Here is a 19166-nt window from a genome sequence, read left to right as displayed (position 1 = left end):
TGGGAGGGAAAGGTTGAAAGTGCAGCCTCAACAGAGGCTTCAGTTGATGCCAGGGGCACATGGACCCAGAATGGCAAGGAGGCACCCTGTCCCTCACAGTCATTGGATGCAGCCTGTCCCAGGAAAGGGGTATGAACTTGAACCAGGCTGCTCTCTTCAGCCAAAGGCAAGGCCCCAAGAGAGACTCAGCTGAAAGCTGTTGGCAACCAAAGTTCCCATCACTGGGGGAATAAATGCTTCAGCCGTGGAGTTGGATGGGGGAGGGGGGGTCTGGGCCGCAGACCACAGTATCCCCTAAGAGCCCCTGTTTCCGTCCAGCACCCCTGACCGCTCAGCGCATTCCTCAGTGCAATGGGGAGGTTTGGTAGGTAGACAGAGTCAGTGTTATGAATTGTGGAAGGAAGGATTTAAAGAATAAGAATGGTTCTGCCTACCATCTACCCGATGAACCTCTGACCCAGGCCATGCCTGCCATCCTGCTGCAATAACCAATGAACTTTGATCTATTCATACAGAAATATGAATTATTTTATGAGTTCCAAACCCTTAATAAAGAAGTAAAATGCAAAATCATCAGCTGACCAGGCAAATGCATGGTGATGAATTGCTTGACATATTCAAATTAAAAATGAAAGAATTGAGGGTCAAAATTGATTAATACATGAAAACTGATTTTTTTAACCTTTTAGATTTTTATTATAGTTCTCTCTGAAAAAATACGGATCACTTCTCCAATTTGTGTATCATCCTTGCATAGGAACCTGCTAATATTCTCTGTATGGTTCCAACTTTAGTATATGTGCTGCCAAAGTGAGCCCCGGAGAACTCATTTTAAAAACACAATTCTGTAGCAAATTAAATTGTTTAATAAAAATATTTTACTCATCTCATGCTACTTCCATAAGAGTTTAATGGTGAAAAAAATATGAAAGGAACTTTAATCAGTGTGGCTACACTAGGAAGACAAGGGGGCCCAAGTCTTCAGCCCTTTCTTCCAGGAATTGACAATGACTTTGAGGTTTGATAGACAGGGGAACGAGTGTGAGGGTTTGGGGCTTCCAAAGCCGGAAGTCTTTCATAGCTGCAAGACAGGTAATCTTGGGTTGGCTTGGCCGGGTCCATCATTAACTCAGGATTGTTCAGGCAGGGCTTTGCCCAGGATAAGGAAGTTGCTGTTGTCTGGAGGTAGCTTCCACTCATCTCAAGATGTTTATTGTTCAACCCGGTGGTTCCTGGAATCTAAGGTGACTCAGAGCAAAGGAGACAGATGCAAAATGGAGGCAGAGATGCCAAGTCTTGAAGCCTGCATTTAGTCACCTATCAAACATTTGCAGACAAAAGTGAAGAGGCTAAGTCCTTACTATATTTCCCTCAAGGGGGGTGAATTCTTGATATTGAGGGATGTCAGGCTTGGACTCATGTCTTCTTAACCCAGTGTAGAACAGTGTTACTTCCTCATGCCCTGACATGAGGCTTGGCTGTGTGACTTGCTTTGCTCAATGGGATCTGAGCAGTTGTAACACAAGCTGAGGCTTGAAATGTGCTTGCCCGGATGATTTTGCACTGTGGTTCTTCTGCCATCCGACAGAACATGTCCTGGCTAGCTCAGTAATCTAAAGAAGATGAGTGACACGCAGAGCGGGACTTGACCAGCCTGCAGCTTACAGCCAAGCCCCACAAGTCTCGCTGAGTCAGCCGCAATCAGCCAACTTGCAGAAGTGTGAGAATAAAGGATTGTTATTTTATGCCACTGAATTTTGGGGTGGCCAGTTATGTGATAACAGCCAGCTGATACACATTTACAAGGTTGTAGAGGATAACGTACGACTGTGTAAAGAGTAATTTTGACTATGACTTCTCCTAAGAGCTGTCTTTACTCCTCATAAGATGTTGACTCATGTACTTTTATATGATAGATACCACAAAGTGTCTCCTAATAAATGCCTCCCTTACTTTTTCAAAGCCAAGAGACATTCAGGGTCCCCAAACCATCAAGACACAGGGCTATAAAACCTGTGACGCCCCTTTAAAGGGTGAAACTCTAATGTCTGTCATAAGGATACTGGGCATGAGGAGCCTCCCTGAGAGCGAGGTGTCCTGGAGCTCAGAGGGCAGTAGCACTCCCCTGGAAAGCCAGACTCACTCAACTGCCAGAGAAGGATGTCAAATAGGATTCCGAGGTCCTCCCCCTATCCCCACCCCACCCCCAAAAATGCTAGTGGTCCCAACCTCCCTTACAGTCATGTCTGGCCATGAAATTGGGTTCTGTCCAATAAGATGCAAAATAACCACGTAGCAGAGTCTAGAACCCTTCTTAAGAGACAGGAGGATTCGCCCAGTACCTTCCACTTGTTCCCCTGGTGGCTTCTTCCTTCTTTCTGACAGATGCAGGATGTCAGGAGTTGGGACAGCCATTTGGACCATGATGTGAGCTTGGAAATGGTAGTTTATGCAGAACGAAGTAAAAAGATTAAAGGTCTCATGGCACGAGATTTCATGGCACAAACCACCAAACTTCCTACCTCCAATTTTTGTAAGAGAAGGGAAACAACTTCTAAGTTGCTAAAGTCCTTGATATTTTAGCATCTCTGTTATTCACAGATGAACCTAACCCTAAACTGATACACTTCCAACTATTGACGATCCATAGTCCCCGTGTTTATTAGAAGAGGTCTTTCTTTGATGTTGTTGTTGCTTTTAGTAGAAAATGAACCTCACAGACAGGAGCAGCTCCATGATCCAAGCAGACCAAGGAAAAACACCGTGGCTCCCCTCCACTCCTGCAGTGGATAATGACAGGTCAGGATGACAGCACTTCTGCTCCTAAAGTACTCCTCCACCACCATGGTTGTCAGAAAAAAATCTTTCTCACACAAATTGCTTCTTCCTGACATTGCTCACTTCTCCATCCGTGTCTTGAGTGAATATATCAGATACAGATACATCTTGAACCTTAACTGAAAGAGTCTGGCAAACGCTTTGCTTTTCAAAATTATCTTGGGAAGGAAAAAGATTAAGAAACACAGAAAGGAAAGGTTAAAACTGTTATTAAAATATTTTTGGTATTGAACAATAGAAATCATTGTCTCACGGTTCTGGAAGCTGGAAGTCAAAGACCAGGGTGCTGGCACGGGCGGGGGCTGACACAGGCAGGCTCCAACGAGGGCTCTCTTCCTGTCTTCTATCAGCCACCTTCTTGCTTTGTAGGGATGAGTGAGCAAACACAATAAAAATTATTGAAATCTCCAACAACCAATCTATTATTGAACTAATAATAGAACAAAATATACCAAACGAAAATGGTAAAATATCTATGGACTAGTCTATTAAAAATGTGCCAGATGTCTACTAAGAAAACTATACACTTTTACAATGAGACACCAATGGAAATACTGTGTGTATTACCTTCCTGGATGTGAAAGACGTAATACCAAAAATAAATCAAGGAGCTCAAAGTGAATATATAAACAAAGCTCCATGCCCATAAAATACTACAAGAATTTTTCATAAGGGTCGATAAGCTGACTCTAAGACTTATTTGGAAGGATAATTGTGCAGTATGACAAAGGGAACTTTGGAAAGGAATAGAAGAGTGACAAAGGACAGAACATCTTCAGTAACTAAAACAGTCCTGGAATTTACAAATACATCTACAAAACAAGAATCCAGAATGAACTTATAGGGATTTATTATATATGAAAATGTTATTTCAGATAATGGGAAAATAGTGGGACATTCAATAAATGTCACTATGACAACTGGATATCCATTTGGGAAAACAAATTGATTTGATTATACCTCATCCCATTTTCAAATATAAATCTCAGAACCAAATATAAGATTAAAAATCCTAAACCAGGTGTGGTGGTGCATATCTGTAATCCCAGCAACTCAGGAAGCTGAGGCAGGAGAATTGCAAGTAGAAGGCCATTCCCCATCTCAAAATTAAAAAGGATCAAAATATAGGACGGGGGATATAGCTCAACGGTAAAACACCCCTGGGTACAATCCCCAGTACTGAAAAATAAGAGACAGAATTTATTGGGTTTATGTTTGTTTGTTTGTTTGTTTGTTTGTTTGTTTGAGACAGGGTCTTACTATGTTGCCCGGGCCATCCTTCAATTCCTGGGCTCAAGGGATCTTCCTGCCTCATCCTCCCAAGTTGCTGGAACTAGAGGCATGGGCCACTGTGCCTGGCAAGACAAATTAGTTTTTTAAAGGAAGTTTGTAAAAATGGAAAATAGAAATTGCCAATAAAATATGAAAAAATGCTTAGTTTCACTAAAAATGAAGGAAATGCCAATTAAAAATACCAAGCATGGTGACGCACATGCCAATAATTCCAGCTACTTGGGAATCTGAGGCAGGAGGTTTGTAAGCTTGAGGCCAGCCTGAGTAACTTAGTGAGACCCTGTCTCAAAAATCAATTTTAAAAGAGCTTAGGATGTAGCTCAGAGACACAGTATTCCTGGGCTCAATCCTCAGCACCACACACACACATACACACACACAAACCCTTACCATATTTTGCCATTATTGCCAAATGACAAAGTCATTTCTTTCAGTGTGGGTGGGAGAGCGGGTGGATATCTCCTATTTGTCTCTTCAGTTTTGCTCTCTGCCCTTTTCTACCTCCTCTGTGCCCCAGGAGTCAGGCTGCATCAACAGATTCCTTCTGCCATCTGGTGAAGATGGAGGTCAGCCCAGTAGGAGACCCAGGGGACAGGGTGTTTCAAGGCCTTCATTCCCTGGCTCCTTCCCTGTGGGGCCACTCCCACCGTCCCTCTCCAAGGGAGTCTTCCTTCCACTAAGAGCCCTCTCTCCTTGATCCTTCCAACCTTCAGGGGTAGTAACAGCCCCTCTTACTAGTCCCAAGTACTGCACTACTTTTTGCAAACAGTCCCCCATTAAATTCGCCTTGAAACTCTCCTAGTGAGTGTGCCACATGAGGATACGAGAGAAAATGGGCACACTCCTTTGGAGAAGTACTCATCAGCAATTTCACTTCTCCGTATCTACCCCAGAGACTCACTTGCATACATGTACAAAGGGCAAGCACATGGGTACTTGCAACACCCTTGTTTGCCATAATAAAAAGTTAGAAATAATTTAATTGCCTTCAACTGGGGAAACAGTTAAATCAACTATAGTACATCCATTGTATGGTGTGCTATGTAGTTATTTTTAAAGGAGACATCTATTTGTAGCATAAACATCTAAAATATATTTTTGCTTGAAGAAAGATCAGATCCATAATAAATAGCATAAAAATGATACCTATTTCCATAGTGCTATGTATTTCATAAATTTCATAAAAGTGTAGGAAACTGAGTACACTTGTAATCCCTGAGGCTTGTGAGGTTGAGATAGGAGGATTGCAATTTCAAGGCCAGTGTCAGCAGGTCTCTGCTGCCCCTTTAACCTGTGTCCAGAGATATAGCTGAAGTCAACCTGTAACAAACATGTGAAGGATCAAGATATAAATCTTTATTGTTATGAAATTTTCAAGATGTTTGTTATTGCAGCACAACCTAACCTACCATGACTAATATATACTGCTGTATAATTGATCCAGTTACTTCTAGGGAAGAGAAATGACGCTGGGAGTGACGATCCCAGGGGACTTTATATTTAATATTTTAATTTTCTTACAACAAAAAATATATTCATGCATCACTGTGTAATAAAAATACAGTATTTAAAATGAATACAGCAGGTGTTTCCTTACTTAAAATTAAATGCTAAAAAGTCATTCTTAAAATAAACACATAAACACCCAATAAAATAATGGTTCCTTATGCCCAGCTGGCACTCTGAAGGAGACTGGAGGCGGAGAGCTCTGTGAACTTTCCAAAGCAAGAGGAAGTACTGGAGCGTGACAATGTCTTGCCACCTTCTCTGCAGGTAGAAATCTGCAGAGCCTAGACACACTGTGAAATTTATTTCTAGTCCAGATATCATAAAATTGAAACAGCTTCGGAAACCCTTTTTAAAAAAAATATGAATAGTGTCTACCTTTCCAGTGACCTCATTTATGAGAGAACAAAAGTAATTATATGACCAGAATTCAATTCAGATAGTCTAGGAAAACTCTATTCTCCTTGACACAGCCAACCCTTACCTAGAAAAGTTAGTAAGAGATATCAGAGCTCTGTTTCTGATTACACCCATAGACCTCTCTGAGTCAGACTTTATTGCATTAAACTAAAAAGCCAATATTGGTTGGATGGATATCAAAGGCCTCATGCAAGTTGATATGTCATAGACAGCCTTGCAATTTCAATTTCTCATTCAAGCCAAATATCAGCCTTCTTGTCTCTGAACTTTACTTTTGGGCAAAAGCAAAGTAGCCAGACATTGCTCAGTATTCAGCTTCCTGTGTGTCAGGCAGTTATGGTGACAGCTTCAGAAGTAGCAATAGAAGCCCTGACTTTTCAATCACTGTTACGGTGACTTTGAAACAAAACTGCCCCTGCCCCCTGATATCTTCAAGACCAGCTCTTGTCGTGAGTTTGCCAGTACCTAATTCCCTATATTCAATACCTTTCTGCCTAGAATGCCTAGAGTGGTTTCTTTTTCTGGCCTCTACACATGACCCCAGCTGAGAAGAGGTAGGAAGGTAATATTCAGACAGTGCACTCATGGATGAAAATAGGAGATAGAAAGAAAAACCCGGTAAAATTAGAAAACCATCCCACAGGGTCAAATATGTGAATAGTTTGAGTTCTAGAAAGTGGAGAAATAGAAAATAAGGAGAGGAAGGAAGGAAATATTCAAAGAAACAATTCACAAAAATAACCTAGAACTGAAGAAAATGGACTTTTCAGATTGGGAGGATCACTAAGGAACAATTAGACCTCAGGTACCTCCTGAGATGACGTGATAGCAAATATACAGTCCCACCTATGTGATACTCTTGCTGAGGACTGAATTGTCCTCTAATCGGGTCTCCAGATGTAACTACCAGTTCATAGAACATTTCAGAGATAGTGTAACATTCTAAACAACATCATGAGGCCATGAAACTTTAACCAATAAATTGCATAAGGAAAGGAATAGCAGGGGCTGGTACAGACCAAAAGACGTAAGTAAATATAAATGTAGTGCAGAGAACTTGTTCAGATCCTGATTTATTTATTTTCTTTTTAATTTTTTATTTTGAGACAGTGTCTTACTAAGTTGTTTAGTGCCTCATTAAGAGGCTGAAGCTGGCCTCGAATTTGCAATCCTCCTGCCTCAGCTCCTGAGTGGCTGGGATTACCTGTGTGCGCCACCACACATGGCCTTCAGATTCTGATATAAATAAGTCAATAGAAATTTATTTTTGAGATAATCAGATAAAATTGAACCTGGACTAAGTAATAAATTATTGCTAATTTCCTTTAGTGAGATGATGGAATTGTGGTTACATTTTTTTAAAAGATCTTATTGCTTAGAGCTCCATACCAACATATTTACAATGCAATATGATATCTGGGGTTTGCTGTAAAATGCTGCAAAAGGGATAGAATAGTGAAATAAAAACTAGATGATGGATACAAAGTGGTTTATTGTATTATACGTTCTGATTGTTTTTAAATTATCATAACAAAAAGTGAAAGAAGAAAGCAGTAAAGGAGGAGGCAAGGAGGCCCAGGAAGGACGGAGGGACAGCAGTGAGGGTCCCAAAGTCATTAAACCTGAGATTTCAGAATATTAGAACAAAAGGAAGCTGGAGGAGGGACAAAACAGAGCTTTACAAAAGATGGAGAATCAGAAAGCTATTGGGTTTTGTAATAGCAATGCAGACGCTAGAGGAGCATGAGAACGGGTCTGCACAATCATGAAAAAGTGACCTGCAGCCTATAACCTTGTATCTAGGCTAAGTATCAATGATACGTGAGGGAGGAATAAAAATGCCTGGAGATTGGTAAGGTTTCAAGAACATTTATCAAGCTGGACTTGGTGGCACACACCTGCAATCCCAGCAGCTCAGGAGGCTGAGGCCCGAGGATGGGGAGTTCAAAGCCAGCCTCAGCAAAAGCACAGCACTAAGCAACTCAGTGAGACCTGTCTGTAAATACATTATAAAATACCCACTTGAATCAAATGTATGAAATATGATATGTCAAGAGCTATGTAATGTTTTGAACAACTAATAATAAAAATAATAAAAATAGGGCTGGGGATGTGGCTCAGTGGTCAAGTGTCCCTGAGCTTAATTCCCAGTATCTAAAAAAAAAAAAAAAGTTTATCTCACCTTTTTTTCCTCAGAATGCCTCCAAAAATAATGAAATAAATCAATAATCAAGCATACAGGACCCAGTAAGCAGGTCATCTAAACTAAAAGAAGTAGGATGATCCATCACAGGATGATAATGAAGGACTCCAAAGTGACAGCCAAGGCTTAGAGGGCAATCAGGTGGAACTGGAGCAGGTCAGACAACCCCAGAAAGATTTCTTCAACAAATTGAAACTGACAGAAAATCTAATGAATCTGAGCACATGGAGAAGAGATTCAGAGAGCATTTTGCTAGCCTGTAAGTACTTGAGATAAGGATTTTTGTCTGTCTTATCAAGTTCTGTAACCCCAAGTTCTAGAACAGCACCACACATAGAAGGGGCTTGTTTTTTTTTTAAGAGAGAGTGAGAGAGGAGAGAGAGAGAGAGAGAGAGAGAGAGGGGGGGGGGGAGAATTTTTAATATTTGTTTTTTAGTTCTCGGCGGACACAACATCTTTGTTGGTATGTGGTGCTGAGGATCGAACCCGGGCTGCATGCATGCCAGGCATGGCGTGCAGCCTGCCGAGTCGAAGGAAAGCCGCAAAAGTGCTTTGGTTCTTTGTTTCTGAAGCTCCCTTGGTACAGGCTTCATTCCCAACTTCTCCCACATTCCCATCCTACTACCAGTCAATATTTTTCACAAGATGGGGGGATAATGTTGGACTCTTGGGGACAGTTAATCACAGCTAGCAGTTTTTATCAGGGGCAGAGGTGTCTTTCCTTGATTTCATTCACTTGGAAGATACACAGCATCCTCCGTACCAAGTGCAGTGTCAGACGCTGAAACCATTCCTGCTGTCAAGAAACTTCCATCTGTGATGAGTTGGGCATCTAAACTGCGGTCATAAAACCCAGTCTTCAAGGCTGGGGTTGTGGCTCAGCGGTAGAGTGCTCACCTAGCACAGGTGAGGCCCTGGGTTTGACCCTCAGCACCACATAAAAGTAAATAAATAAAATAAAGGTATTGTGTCCAACTACAACTAAAAAATGAATGTTTAAAGAAAAACAATCTTCACCTTTATGCAAAATATCATCCTTATACTGTCCTTGGGTAAGGAACTATAAAAAGCTTGGAAGTCATCACTGAACACACTGAAAACCAACAACTCTTCTAAGATCCCTTAGAGGACTGAGGTTGCAGGGAAATTGCTGCTCTAAAAACCAGAGAGACAGGAGAATACACAGAATCCCAGCTTGCCAGGGGCAAAAACTGTAGGTCACAGGAATTTATAGAACAATTTAAACAGTATTTATGAAGTACTGCAGGCCAAGGGTAGGCTACCCTGATAGTTCAAAAAGTCCAGAGGCCCATTCTTGGGGTACCCCACACAGGGTCCCACCAGTTCTTCACTGTAAAGATCTAAAGAAAATCCTCTCAAATTTTTGACAAGAGGAGGAGAAAAGAACCTATCTGGAAATTGGCCCAGAGCACTCTGCTCTGTAACAAGGGTTTGGTCTTCAAAGGAAACTACTTTACCAGACCCTTATCATGCCTAGAGTGAGGGTAATTAGATACCTACAGCTGCCTTTAAGCTCTCTGGTCTCACATAGGGGAGGAGGGAAAAGGCTAGGAAATTATACTGAAGGTTACAGCTCTGCTACACTATCCCCCTGCTCCCCCAAATATTCAATTCTAAGATTATAGAAGACTCCCCTCCTCAGTATCTCACCATCACACCAACCTGGCTCCAGAATAAAAACATTGAATTACAACTGAGAATGCTGCAAGATACAGACTTTAATTCAGAAGGAGTTTCCAAGGAAACTCAAAGACAACAGGAGAGGCAAAAACAAGGATGCTAGAGAAAACTGAAGCCGTTGACACAGCTTCAGCAAACAGTAGGTACAGCCTAACTCAGCCAGATAAACAGGACCACTGCAGGCCTATTCACCTCAGTTCCTATCACACCTACACCATGTCTGACTATCAGAAAATTATAAGGGATGCCAAAAGCCAGAAAAACCACAGTCTGCAGAAACAAAGCAAGAATCAGAACCAGATTCAAATATGACAGAGATTGGGAATTATTAAACCAGGAACTTTAAATTATTGAGATTAGTGTGCTAAGGACTCCAGTGGAAAAAATGGCAGCATGCAAGAATGTAGGTACCACCCAGCTAGTTGGGAAGCCGAAGCAAGTTCAAGTTCGAGGACAGCCTGGGCAGCGTAGCAAGGAAAATGAAAACTAAAAAGGGCTGGGGAAGCGGCTCAGTGGTGGAGCACCTCTGGGCTCCATCGATAGTACTAAAAAAAAAAAAAAAAGAAGAAGAAAGGAAGGAAGGAAGGAAGGAAGGAAGGAAGGAAGGAAGGAAGGAAGGAAGGAAGGAAAGAAAAAGTGCAGACACCACCAACCAGAGATTCAGGAAGCTCAGAGACCTCCAAGAAAAATAAATACTAAGACACTAACATCTAGGAATGTATTCAAACTGTAGAAAACCAAAGACAAAGAGACAATCTTGAAAGGAGTCTTGTGGGGAAAAAACATCTTGCGTAAGGGAACAAGGATAAGTATCACATTGAAACTGTTCAAAAACCATGCAAGCAAGAAGCAAAATATTTAAAGTGTTGAAAGAGAAAAAACATGCAAACAAACCCTACCAATCTAGTATTCTGTATCCAGTGAAATTATCTTTCCAAAGAGAAACAATAAAGATTTTTCAGACAAACAGAAACCGAGATTTGTCTCTAGCAGACCTGTCTTGTAAGAAATGTTAAAAGAAGTTTTTCAGAAAGAGAAAATGATAAAAACCAGAAACCTAGATCTACATAAAAAGTGTCAGGCTGGGCACGGTGGTGCATGCCTGTAATCCCAGTGGCTCAGGAGGCTGAGGCAGGAGGATCATGAGTTCAAAGCCAGCCTCAGCAAAAGAGAGGTGCTAAGCAACTCAGTGAGACCCTGTCTTTAAAGAAAATACAAAATAGGGCTGGGGGTGTGGTTCAGTGGTCAAGTGCCCCTGCTTCCAATCCCTGATACTAACTCCCACCCCCGCCAAAAGTGTTAGGAATAAATTAAGGAAAATAAAACCTTTTTTTTTTCTTATTCTTATTTTACCTAATGGATTTCTGTTCAAAATAGTAATAATACAGCAGGGCTGGGCTTGTAGCTAAGTGGTAGAGTACTTGCCTCTCATGCGTGAGGCTCTGGGTTTGATCCTCAGCACCACATAAAAAAATTAATAAAATAAAGATATTAGGTCCATCTACAACTAAAAAAAATATTTAAAAGAAATAATAATTATACAGTAAATATTGAGTGATTAGAGCTTATGGATAAGTGAAATGGATGACAGCAATATTATAAGAACTTATTTTGTTGTAAGTTACCTCTACTACCTGTAAGATGTATAGTTATTTGAAAGTTGTGTGTTTATGTTATTTGAAAGTTGACTTAGGTTACTTGTAAGTGTATATTATAAACTGTAAGGCAATCATTAAAATATTTTTAAAAAAAAAAAAGCACATTTGAGGGGCTGGGGTTGTGGCTCAGTGGTAGAGCGCTCGCCTAGCACATGGGTTCGATCCCTAGCACCACATAAAAATAAATAAATAAAATAAAGATATTGTGTAGAAAAAAAAAGCACATTTGATACATTAAAAGAGAAAATGCAGGGCTGGGGATGTGGCTCAAGCGGTAGCGCGCTCGCCTGGCATGCGTGCGGCCCAGGTTCAATCCTCAGTACCACATACAAACAAAGATGTTGTGTCCACCAAATACTAATAAAAAAAATAAATAAATAAAAAATTCTGTCTCTCTTTCTCTCTCTCTCTCTAAAAAAAAAAAAGTTTAAAAAAAAGAGAAAATGGAATCATATAAATGGCTCAACTTAAACCAGAGAAGATAGAAAAAGAAGGGAATGTTTAAAAGGAGCAAATAAAGTACAAGGAATAGAAACAGTTACAAATATAGTAGATATTAATATAATTCTATCAGTAATCACAATAAATGGAATGGCCTAAATACATCAGTTAAAGGGGACTAAGAGAATAAAAACACAAAAACAAGCCTCAATTATATGTTTTCTATAAAAAATCCACTTTAAAGTCAGGCATGGTGGCACACATCTGTAATCACAGTGATCTCGAAGGCTGAGGCAGGAGGATCACAAGTTGAAGGCCAGCCTCAGCAACTTAATGTTCAAATAAAAAATAAAAAGGGCTGAGGATGTGGCTAAGTGGTTAGAGCACCCCTGGGTTCAATCCCTGGCACGTAAATAAACAAACAAACAAACCACTCACTTTAAATATAAAGACAGATTAAAGGTAAAGGGACGAAGAAAGATATATCCCCAATGCTAGCGCTAATCAAAAGAAAGTGGGAGTGACCATATTAATTTGGGCCAAAGCAGACTTTGGAATAAGGAAAATGTGCAGGATAAAGATGGACATTATTACATAATGATAAAGGGATAAGTTCTCCAAAAAGACACAGCATCCTTAATGTGTACACATCTTTTGTCAAAAGACCACCAAACATGTGAGGCAAAGACTGCAGAGAGAAATAGGTGAAGGTACTGTTACAGTTGAACCCTTCATCACAGCTCTATCACCCACTGACAGACCCAGTAGGCAGAAAAATCAGTAAAAACAGAGGTGAATCAAACAGCACCATCAACCAACTGGACTCAACTGAATCCAAAAGAATACTTCATCTCCAAACAGCAGCAAACACATTATTCTCAAGCCCACATGGAACATTAACAAGATAGATTATATTCTGGGCCATAAGACATACCTTAAAACGTTTAAAAGCTGAGAAATCCTTTAAAATATAACATAATGGAATTGAACTAGACATTAGGTACAGAAAGATGACTGGAAAATCTCCCCATTTTAGAAATTAACACTTGTAAGTAACTCATAGGTCACAGAAGAAGTCTCAAGAGAAAATTTAAAATATCTTTAAATGAAAATCAAAATTTGAGAGGTGCAGGAAATATAGTTTTTAGAGTGAAGTTTGTAGCATTGAATGCATGTTAACATCATTAATCTAAGCTTACACCTCAGGTAATTCAAGAAAAAAGAGTAATATAAACCTAAAGCAAATAGGAGTAAAAATAGAATAATAAAAATTAGAGCAGAAATCAATGAAATTAGAAGCAAGAAAACAATTGAGAAAATTGATAAGAGCACAAACTGTTTCTTTAAAAAGATCAGTGAAATTGATAAGCCTCAGGGCAGATGAACAAAGATAGAAATTAAAATCATAAATGAAATAAGGGCTATAACTACTGATCTCATGGACATTAAAGGGATAATAAAAGCCTATTATGGGGCTGGGGTTGTAGCTCAGTGGTAGAGTGCTTGCCTAGCATATGTGAGGTACTGGGTTTGATTCTCAGCACCACATATAAATAAATTAAATAAAGGTCCATCAACAACTAAAAAAATACATATTTTTTTAAAACAAAAAGCATATTATGAGGGGCTGGGGTTGTGGCTCAGCCGTACAGCACTTGCCTAGCATGTTCCAGACGCTGGGTTCTATCTTCAGCACCACATAAAAATAAAGGTATTGTGTCCAACTACAACTAAAAATATATTTTTTTTAAAAAGCATATTATTATGATTATAAATTTAATAACAGATAATCTGGTTCAATTCCATGAAAGACACAAGTACCAAAACTTACAAAATGAGAAAATAACAATCTGAATAGGCCTATATTTATTAAAGAAATTGAACCAAAAATTAATATACTTCCAAAAAAGAAAATGTCAGACCAAGATAATTACATTGGTCAATTCTACCAAATATTTAAGGAATGAATGATACTATGTTTCTACAATCTCATCCCTAAGGTAAAAGCACAGTAAATATTCTCTAACTCATACTATGAGACCAAATTACCCTAACACCACAAAGACATTGTATAAGGGAAACCTACAGACCAATTTCTTTTATTAAAATACATGCAAAATCTTCAACAATTTGTTAACAAATCAAATCTGACAATATATAAAATGAGTCATACACCATGCCAAGTAGAATTTATTCCAGGCATACAGGTCTGGTTCAAAATTTAAAAACTAATGAATCTAATCTATTACAACAGCGGGCTAAAGGAGGGGAAAATCATGTGATCTTGTCAACAATTGCAGGAAAAGCATTTGATAAAACCCAATACAAATTCACTATAAAAACTCTCAGAAAACTAAGAATAGAAAAAGAATTTCTTAAACTTGATAGGAATATCTCCAAGAACTCTGTGACGTGCAACATAGTTAATAATGAGAAACTAAATGTTTTCTCCCTAAGATCTGGAACAAGGCAAGGATGTCCCCTCTCAACACTCGTATTCAACATATTACAGGAAGTCCTAGCTAATTTAATAGAAAAAGAAAAGAAAAATAAAACTGTCTCTGTTCATAAAAGACAAGATTATCAATGTGAAAAATTCTAAAGAACTGGTTAACAAAACCAACCAATCAAACAAACAAAAAAAACTCCTGTAACTAATAATCAAAATAGGAGGGGCTGGGGTTCTGGCTCAGTGGCAGACCACTTGCCTAGCATGTGTGAGGCACTGGGTTCGATTCTCAGCATCGCATATAAACAAATACATAAATAAAGGTCCATCAATAACTAATAAAAATTTTTTAAAAGGAAGGTTGAAGAATATAAGGTTAGTAATATACAAAGTCAGTTGCTATTCTATATAGCAATGAACTCGTGAACTTTTAAAATTAAAAGATGGTATCATTTATATTAGCACAAAATAGGTTTTTTTTTTTTAAAGAGAGAGTGAGAGAGGGAGAGAGAGAGAGAATTTTTTTTTTTAAAGAGAGAGTGAGAGAGGAGAGAGAATTTTAATATTTATTTTTTAGTTATCGGCGGACACAACATCTTTGTATGTGGTGCTGAGGATTGAACCCGGGCTACACGCATGCCAGGCGAGCTTGCTACCGCTTGAGCCACATCCCCAGCCCCACAAAATAGGTTTTAAATGCAATAAAATATGTTCATGATTTATGTAAGGAAAACCATAAAACTCTGATGAAAGAAGTTAAAAGAAATTTAAATACATGGATTTGCACTTTCACATTAGAAAGATTCAATATTGTTAAGATATTGTTCTTCTCCATTTCATCTATAGATTCAACATAATCTCAACCAAAATTTCAAGTTATTTTAGGATGTCAACAAATTGATTGTGAAATTTATATGGAAAGGCAAAACAATCAGAGCAGCAAAGAGCTGAAAAACAAAAACAAAGCTGGTAGTGTGATATGATCCATGATACTACTTGACTTCAAGACTTACTGGAAGACCTCATAAAGCAAAGAAAAAAATTAGAAACATAAACAAAAACAAATAAACAACAAAAAACAAGATTTAAAAAAAAAATCAAAACAAAACCAAAAAAGACTACAGTGATCAAGACAAGGTGGTATTGGCAAAAGAACAGACAAATAGAGGTAGAAGCAGGTGGGGTCACAAGTTTGAAGCCAGCCTCAGCAACTTAGTGAGACCCTGCCTTAAAACAAAACAATAAAAGGGCTGGGGACCTAGCTCAATGGTAAAGAGCCTCTGGGTCCAATCCCTGATATCATCCCCCACCCACTGCAAAAAAAAAAAAAAAATACATGACAGGTTAATAGAACCCAATAGAGAAACTGAAAAGAGACCCACCAAATATAGTCAACTGATTTATGCAAAGAAACAAAGAAAATTCAATGGAGAAAGGAAAGTCTTTTTAAGAGTGCAGGTACAATCGAACATCCACACGCAAAGAAAATCTAAATCTAGACACAGACCTTTAACTTTTCACCAAAAATTAACCCCAAACAGATCACAGACCTAAATGTAAAATACAAAACTATGAAACTTCTAAAAGATAACATAAGAAATAAAAATCTAGGTGATCCTGTGTTTGGCAACAAGTTTTTAGATACCAAAAAAATGTGATCCAGGAAGGAAAAATCAGCAGGTTAGACTTCACTGAAATTAAAAAGTCCTCTTGGGGATGCAGAGTGCTTGCCAAGCATGTGTGAGGTTTGGGGTTCAATCCTCAGAACTGCAAAAAAAAAAAGAAAATTAAAAGTTTCTGGTCTGGAAAGTCACTGTTAAAGAGAGTGAAAGATAGGATATGGGCTGGAGGAAAATACTTTCCAAGCACATATCTGATAAAGGACTGATATGCAAAACATATGAAGAAATTTTAAAATCCAATAATAAGAAAACAAAAACCCAGTTTAAAAATGGGCAAAAAATTAGAACAGACATCTCATCAAGGCAGATACACAGATGGCAAATAAGCATATGGAAAGATGTTTAATATGTCGTCAGGGAATTGGAAATGAAAACAATAATGAATTACCATTACGTGCTACCAATTCGAATGGCTAAAATCCAGAATAACAGAAAACAAATAGACATGAGGAACAAATAAAATGGACTAACCAGATGTCATCAGGCGTGTGGTGCAATGGGAACTTTCTTGTGTTACTGAAAGGAATGAGAAATGGTACGGCCACTTTGGAAGACAACTTGATAGTTTCTTACAAAGCTAGACATAGTTTTAATGTATGATCTAGCAGTCATCCTTGTCCGTGTTTACTCATGTCACCATAAAAACCTGCATGCAGATGTTTTATTCATAGTAGTGGTTTTATTCATAATCATCAAAAACTGAATCAAGAGATACCTCAATGAGTCTAGTAGTTTCCTGGGACTGGCATAATAAAGTACCAAAGTACTGAAGCCTGTGACTTAAAGTCACAGAGGTGAATTCGCTCACAGTTCTAGAGGCTGGAAGTCTGCAATCAATGTGTCTAAGAGCATGTTTCCTCGGAGCCTCTGGGTAGAATCTTTCCAAGCCTCTTTCTGGTTTCTGGTGGTGGCTATTGATCCTTGGTGCTCCCAGGCTTGCAGCTGCGTTGCTCCAGTCTCTGCCTCTCTCATTCTCCATGTGTCTCTTTTTTTCCTTCTTAAGGACACTGGTCATGTCAGATCAGGGCCCACTCTAGTGATCTTATCTTAATTTGACTAAATCTGCAAAGACCCTTTTCCACCTAAGATCATGTTCACAGATATCAAGATTTAGGACTTCAATATATCTTTTTTGGAAGACACAGGCCAATCTAAATATAGGTTAAAGAATAAACAAACTGTTCATACAGTGGAATATTATTCAGTGATAAAAAGAAGGAGCTATCAAGCCATAAAAAGATATAAAGGAACTTTAAATCCTATTGCTTCATGAAAGAATTCAATGGAAAAGGCTACATATTATATAATTCAACTCTAAGGCATTCTAGAAAAGGCACAACTCTAAAGAGTGTAAAAGGTTAGTGATTGCCAAAGGTTGAAAGTAGGGGAGGGGGGGAGGTGTGAATGATTGAAACAGGATTTTTAGGGCAATGAAATTCTTCTTAAGGATGACAGGTGCATCAAATCCCATGTTTATTAAAACCTCTAGGACTGAACAACATAAAGATTGAACTCTAATACAATCTATGAACGTCAGTTAATGACGATGTATCAATATTGGCTCATCAATCATAACACATGCACCGCATGAATACAATATGTTAGTAACAGTGGAACTGTATATTGAGGGAAAGGGGAATATTGGAACTCTGTGCGCTATCTGGTCACTTTTTCTATAAATCTAAAACTATTCTTTATTTAAAAAAATCTATTGTAGTATCTAAGGATCAAGTACCACCTTTTCTAGGCAGTCTTTCCTGCCCTCCAACTACTCCCAAGATGGGCTAGATGCCCTTCTCTCCATAATGCCCCCCATAAGACCCCACACGTATTGATAGTCCTATGGTTGCATCTACCACATTATATTTTAATATCTTTGTGTCTGTCAGTTAACAGCTGTGGTTTGCTGACCCCTAACCTAGAATGCAGAGATGGCAAAAGGAGAATCCATGCAACTTGTTAGTAGGCACTCAGAAAGGCCTGACAAAGGGCAGTGCTGTTCACTCAGCACACTCATGATGTAATTTGTGGTGTAATCATTATGAGCCTTCTGACCCAATAGGCTATTTTCTGGATAGGGGCATAAGACACAGTCATGTCACATTAAAGTTTACTGCAGTCTGAGCAGTCTCTAGATTACTGGCCTTTGGTCAGCCAAAGGCAGATTCCCATGGGGAAGTTTGTACTAGGAAATCTCTCCAGGATTCAAATCCGGTGATTCTGATTAAAATCCATGCTTTTCATTACACAACACTCTCTTAATCTTGTTCAAGTTAAAAGGTAATGTAGTATTAGGTTAAGGCCATGTGGTGTGGTCCAGTGGTGATGGGCTATAGGTCAGATAACATAATGAGAAAGGGAAACTCAGGTTGTGACCACTCCCTGGCCTTTGGAAAGTCCATGCCCATTCTAGAATGGGTAGCCATTTCTCTGCCTCAACCAACTGTTACCATACAGAAAATGGGCACACTGTTGCCAGACAAGGGAGGAATGCAGATTTTTGTCCACACAGCAATCTGTTTTTTTAAAATGTTGGCAATTTACTCAACCTGTTTAGCAATGCTGGAACGCCCTATTAGAAGGATAAGGAGTCATGCAAAAGATTGGGGTGTTTAGAAAGGGAGAAAAATAGCAGGTGATGGCTGAAGGGTAAGGGCAGCTTCTTGAGAACCTTGATTGTCTCACTTAAGGAACCTTGATTGTCTCACTTTTGGGTCTAAGTGATCATCAAAGGATTTAGGCAAGAAAGGGGACACAATTACAACTGCATTTTTAAAAAGATCATTTGGCAGTTGATGGGGGCAGGGATGAGAGGAGGGTGGTGAATTAGAAGTCTATCATTAAGCTAAGTAAGGGTAAAGGAGAGATGACAAAGGCCTATTTACTTTGTTCTTTCTCCTACCAGTCTGTAAACTCTAAGCCAGCAGGGCGCCCGTCTGTCTTGTTCTGTGTCTCCCGGACTAAGCAGAAAGCTT

The 19166-nt window shown here is 39.1% G+C and overlaps 1 long non-coding RNA gene and 1 other non-coding gene across 2 annotated transcripts; both read right to left on the bottom strand.

Moving 5' to 3' along the window:
• Positions 1–712: 712 nt before the first annotated feature.
• LOC120886957 (U6 spliceosomal RNA) lies at positions 713–818 on the bottom strand. Its single transcript, XR_005730142.1, has one exon. It is a non-coding gene; the product is annotated as a U6 spliceosomal RNA (small nuclear RNA).
• A 25-nt stretch (positions 819–843) lies between these two features.
• On the bottom strand, positions 844–10791 carry LOC144378210 (uncharacterized). The gene is made up of 2 exons (XR_013439896.1): positions 2873–10791; positions 844–2780 (listed from the first exon to the last, which is right to left on the bottom strand). It is a non-coding gene; the product is annotated as an uncharacterized LOC144378210 (long non-coding RNA).
• Positions 10792–19166: the final 8375 nt, after the last annotated feature.

This window comes from Ictidomys tridecemlineatus, chromosome 5 (genome assembly GCF_052094955.1).
Source record: "Ictidomys tridecemlineatus isolate mIctTri1 chromosome 5, mIctTri1.hap1, whole genome shotgun sequence".
Lineage (NCBI taxonomy): Eukaryota > Metazoa > Chordata > Mammalia > Rodentia > Sciuridae > Ictidomys > Ictidomys tridecemlineatus.
Note: the sequence above shows the minus strand (reverse complement) of the source record. Positions and strands in the feature narration are given on the sequence as shown.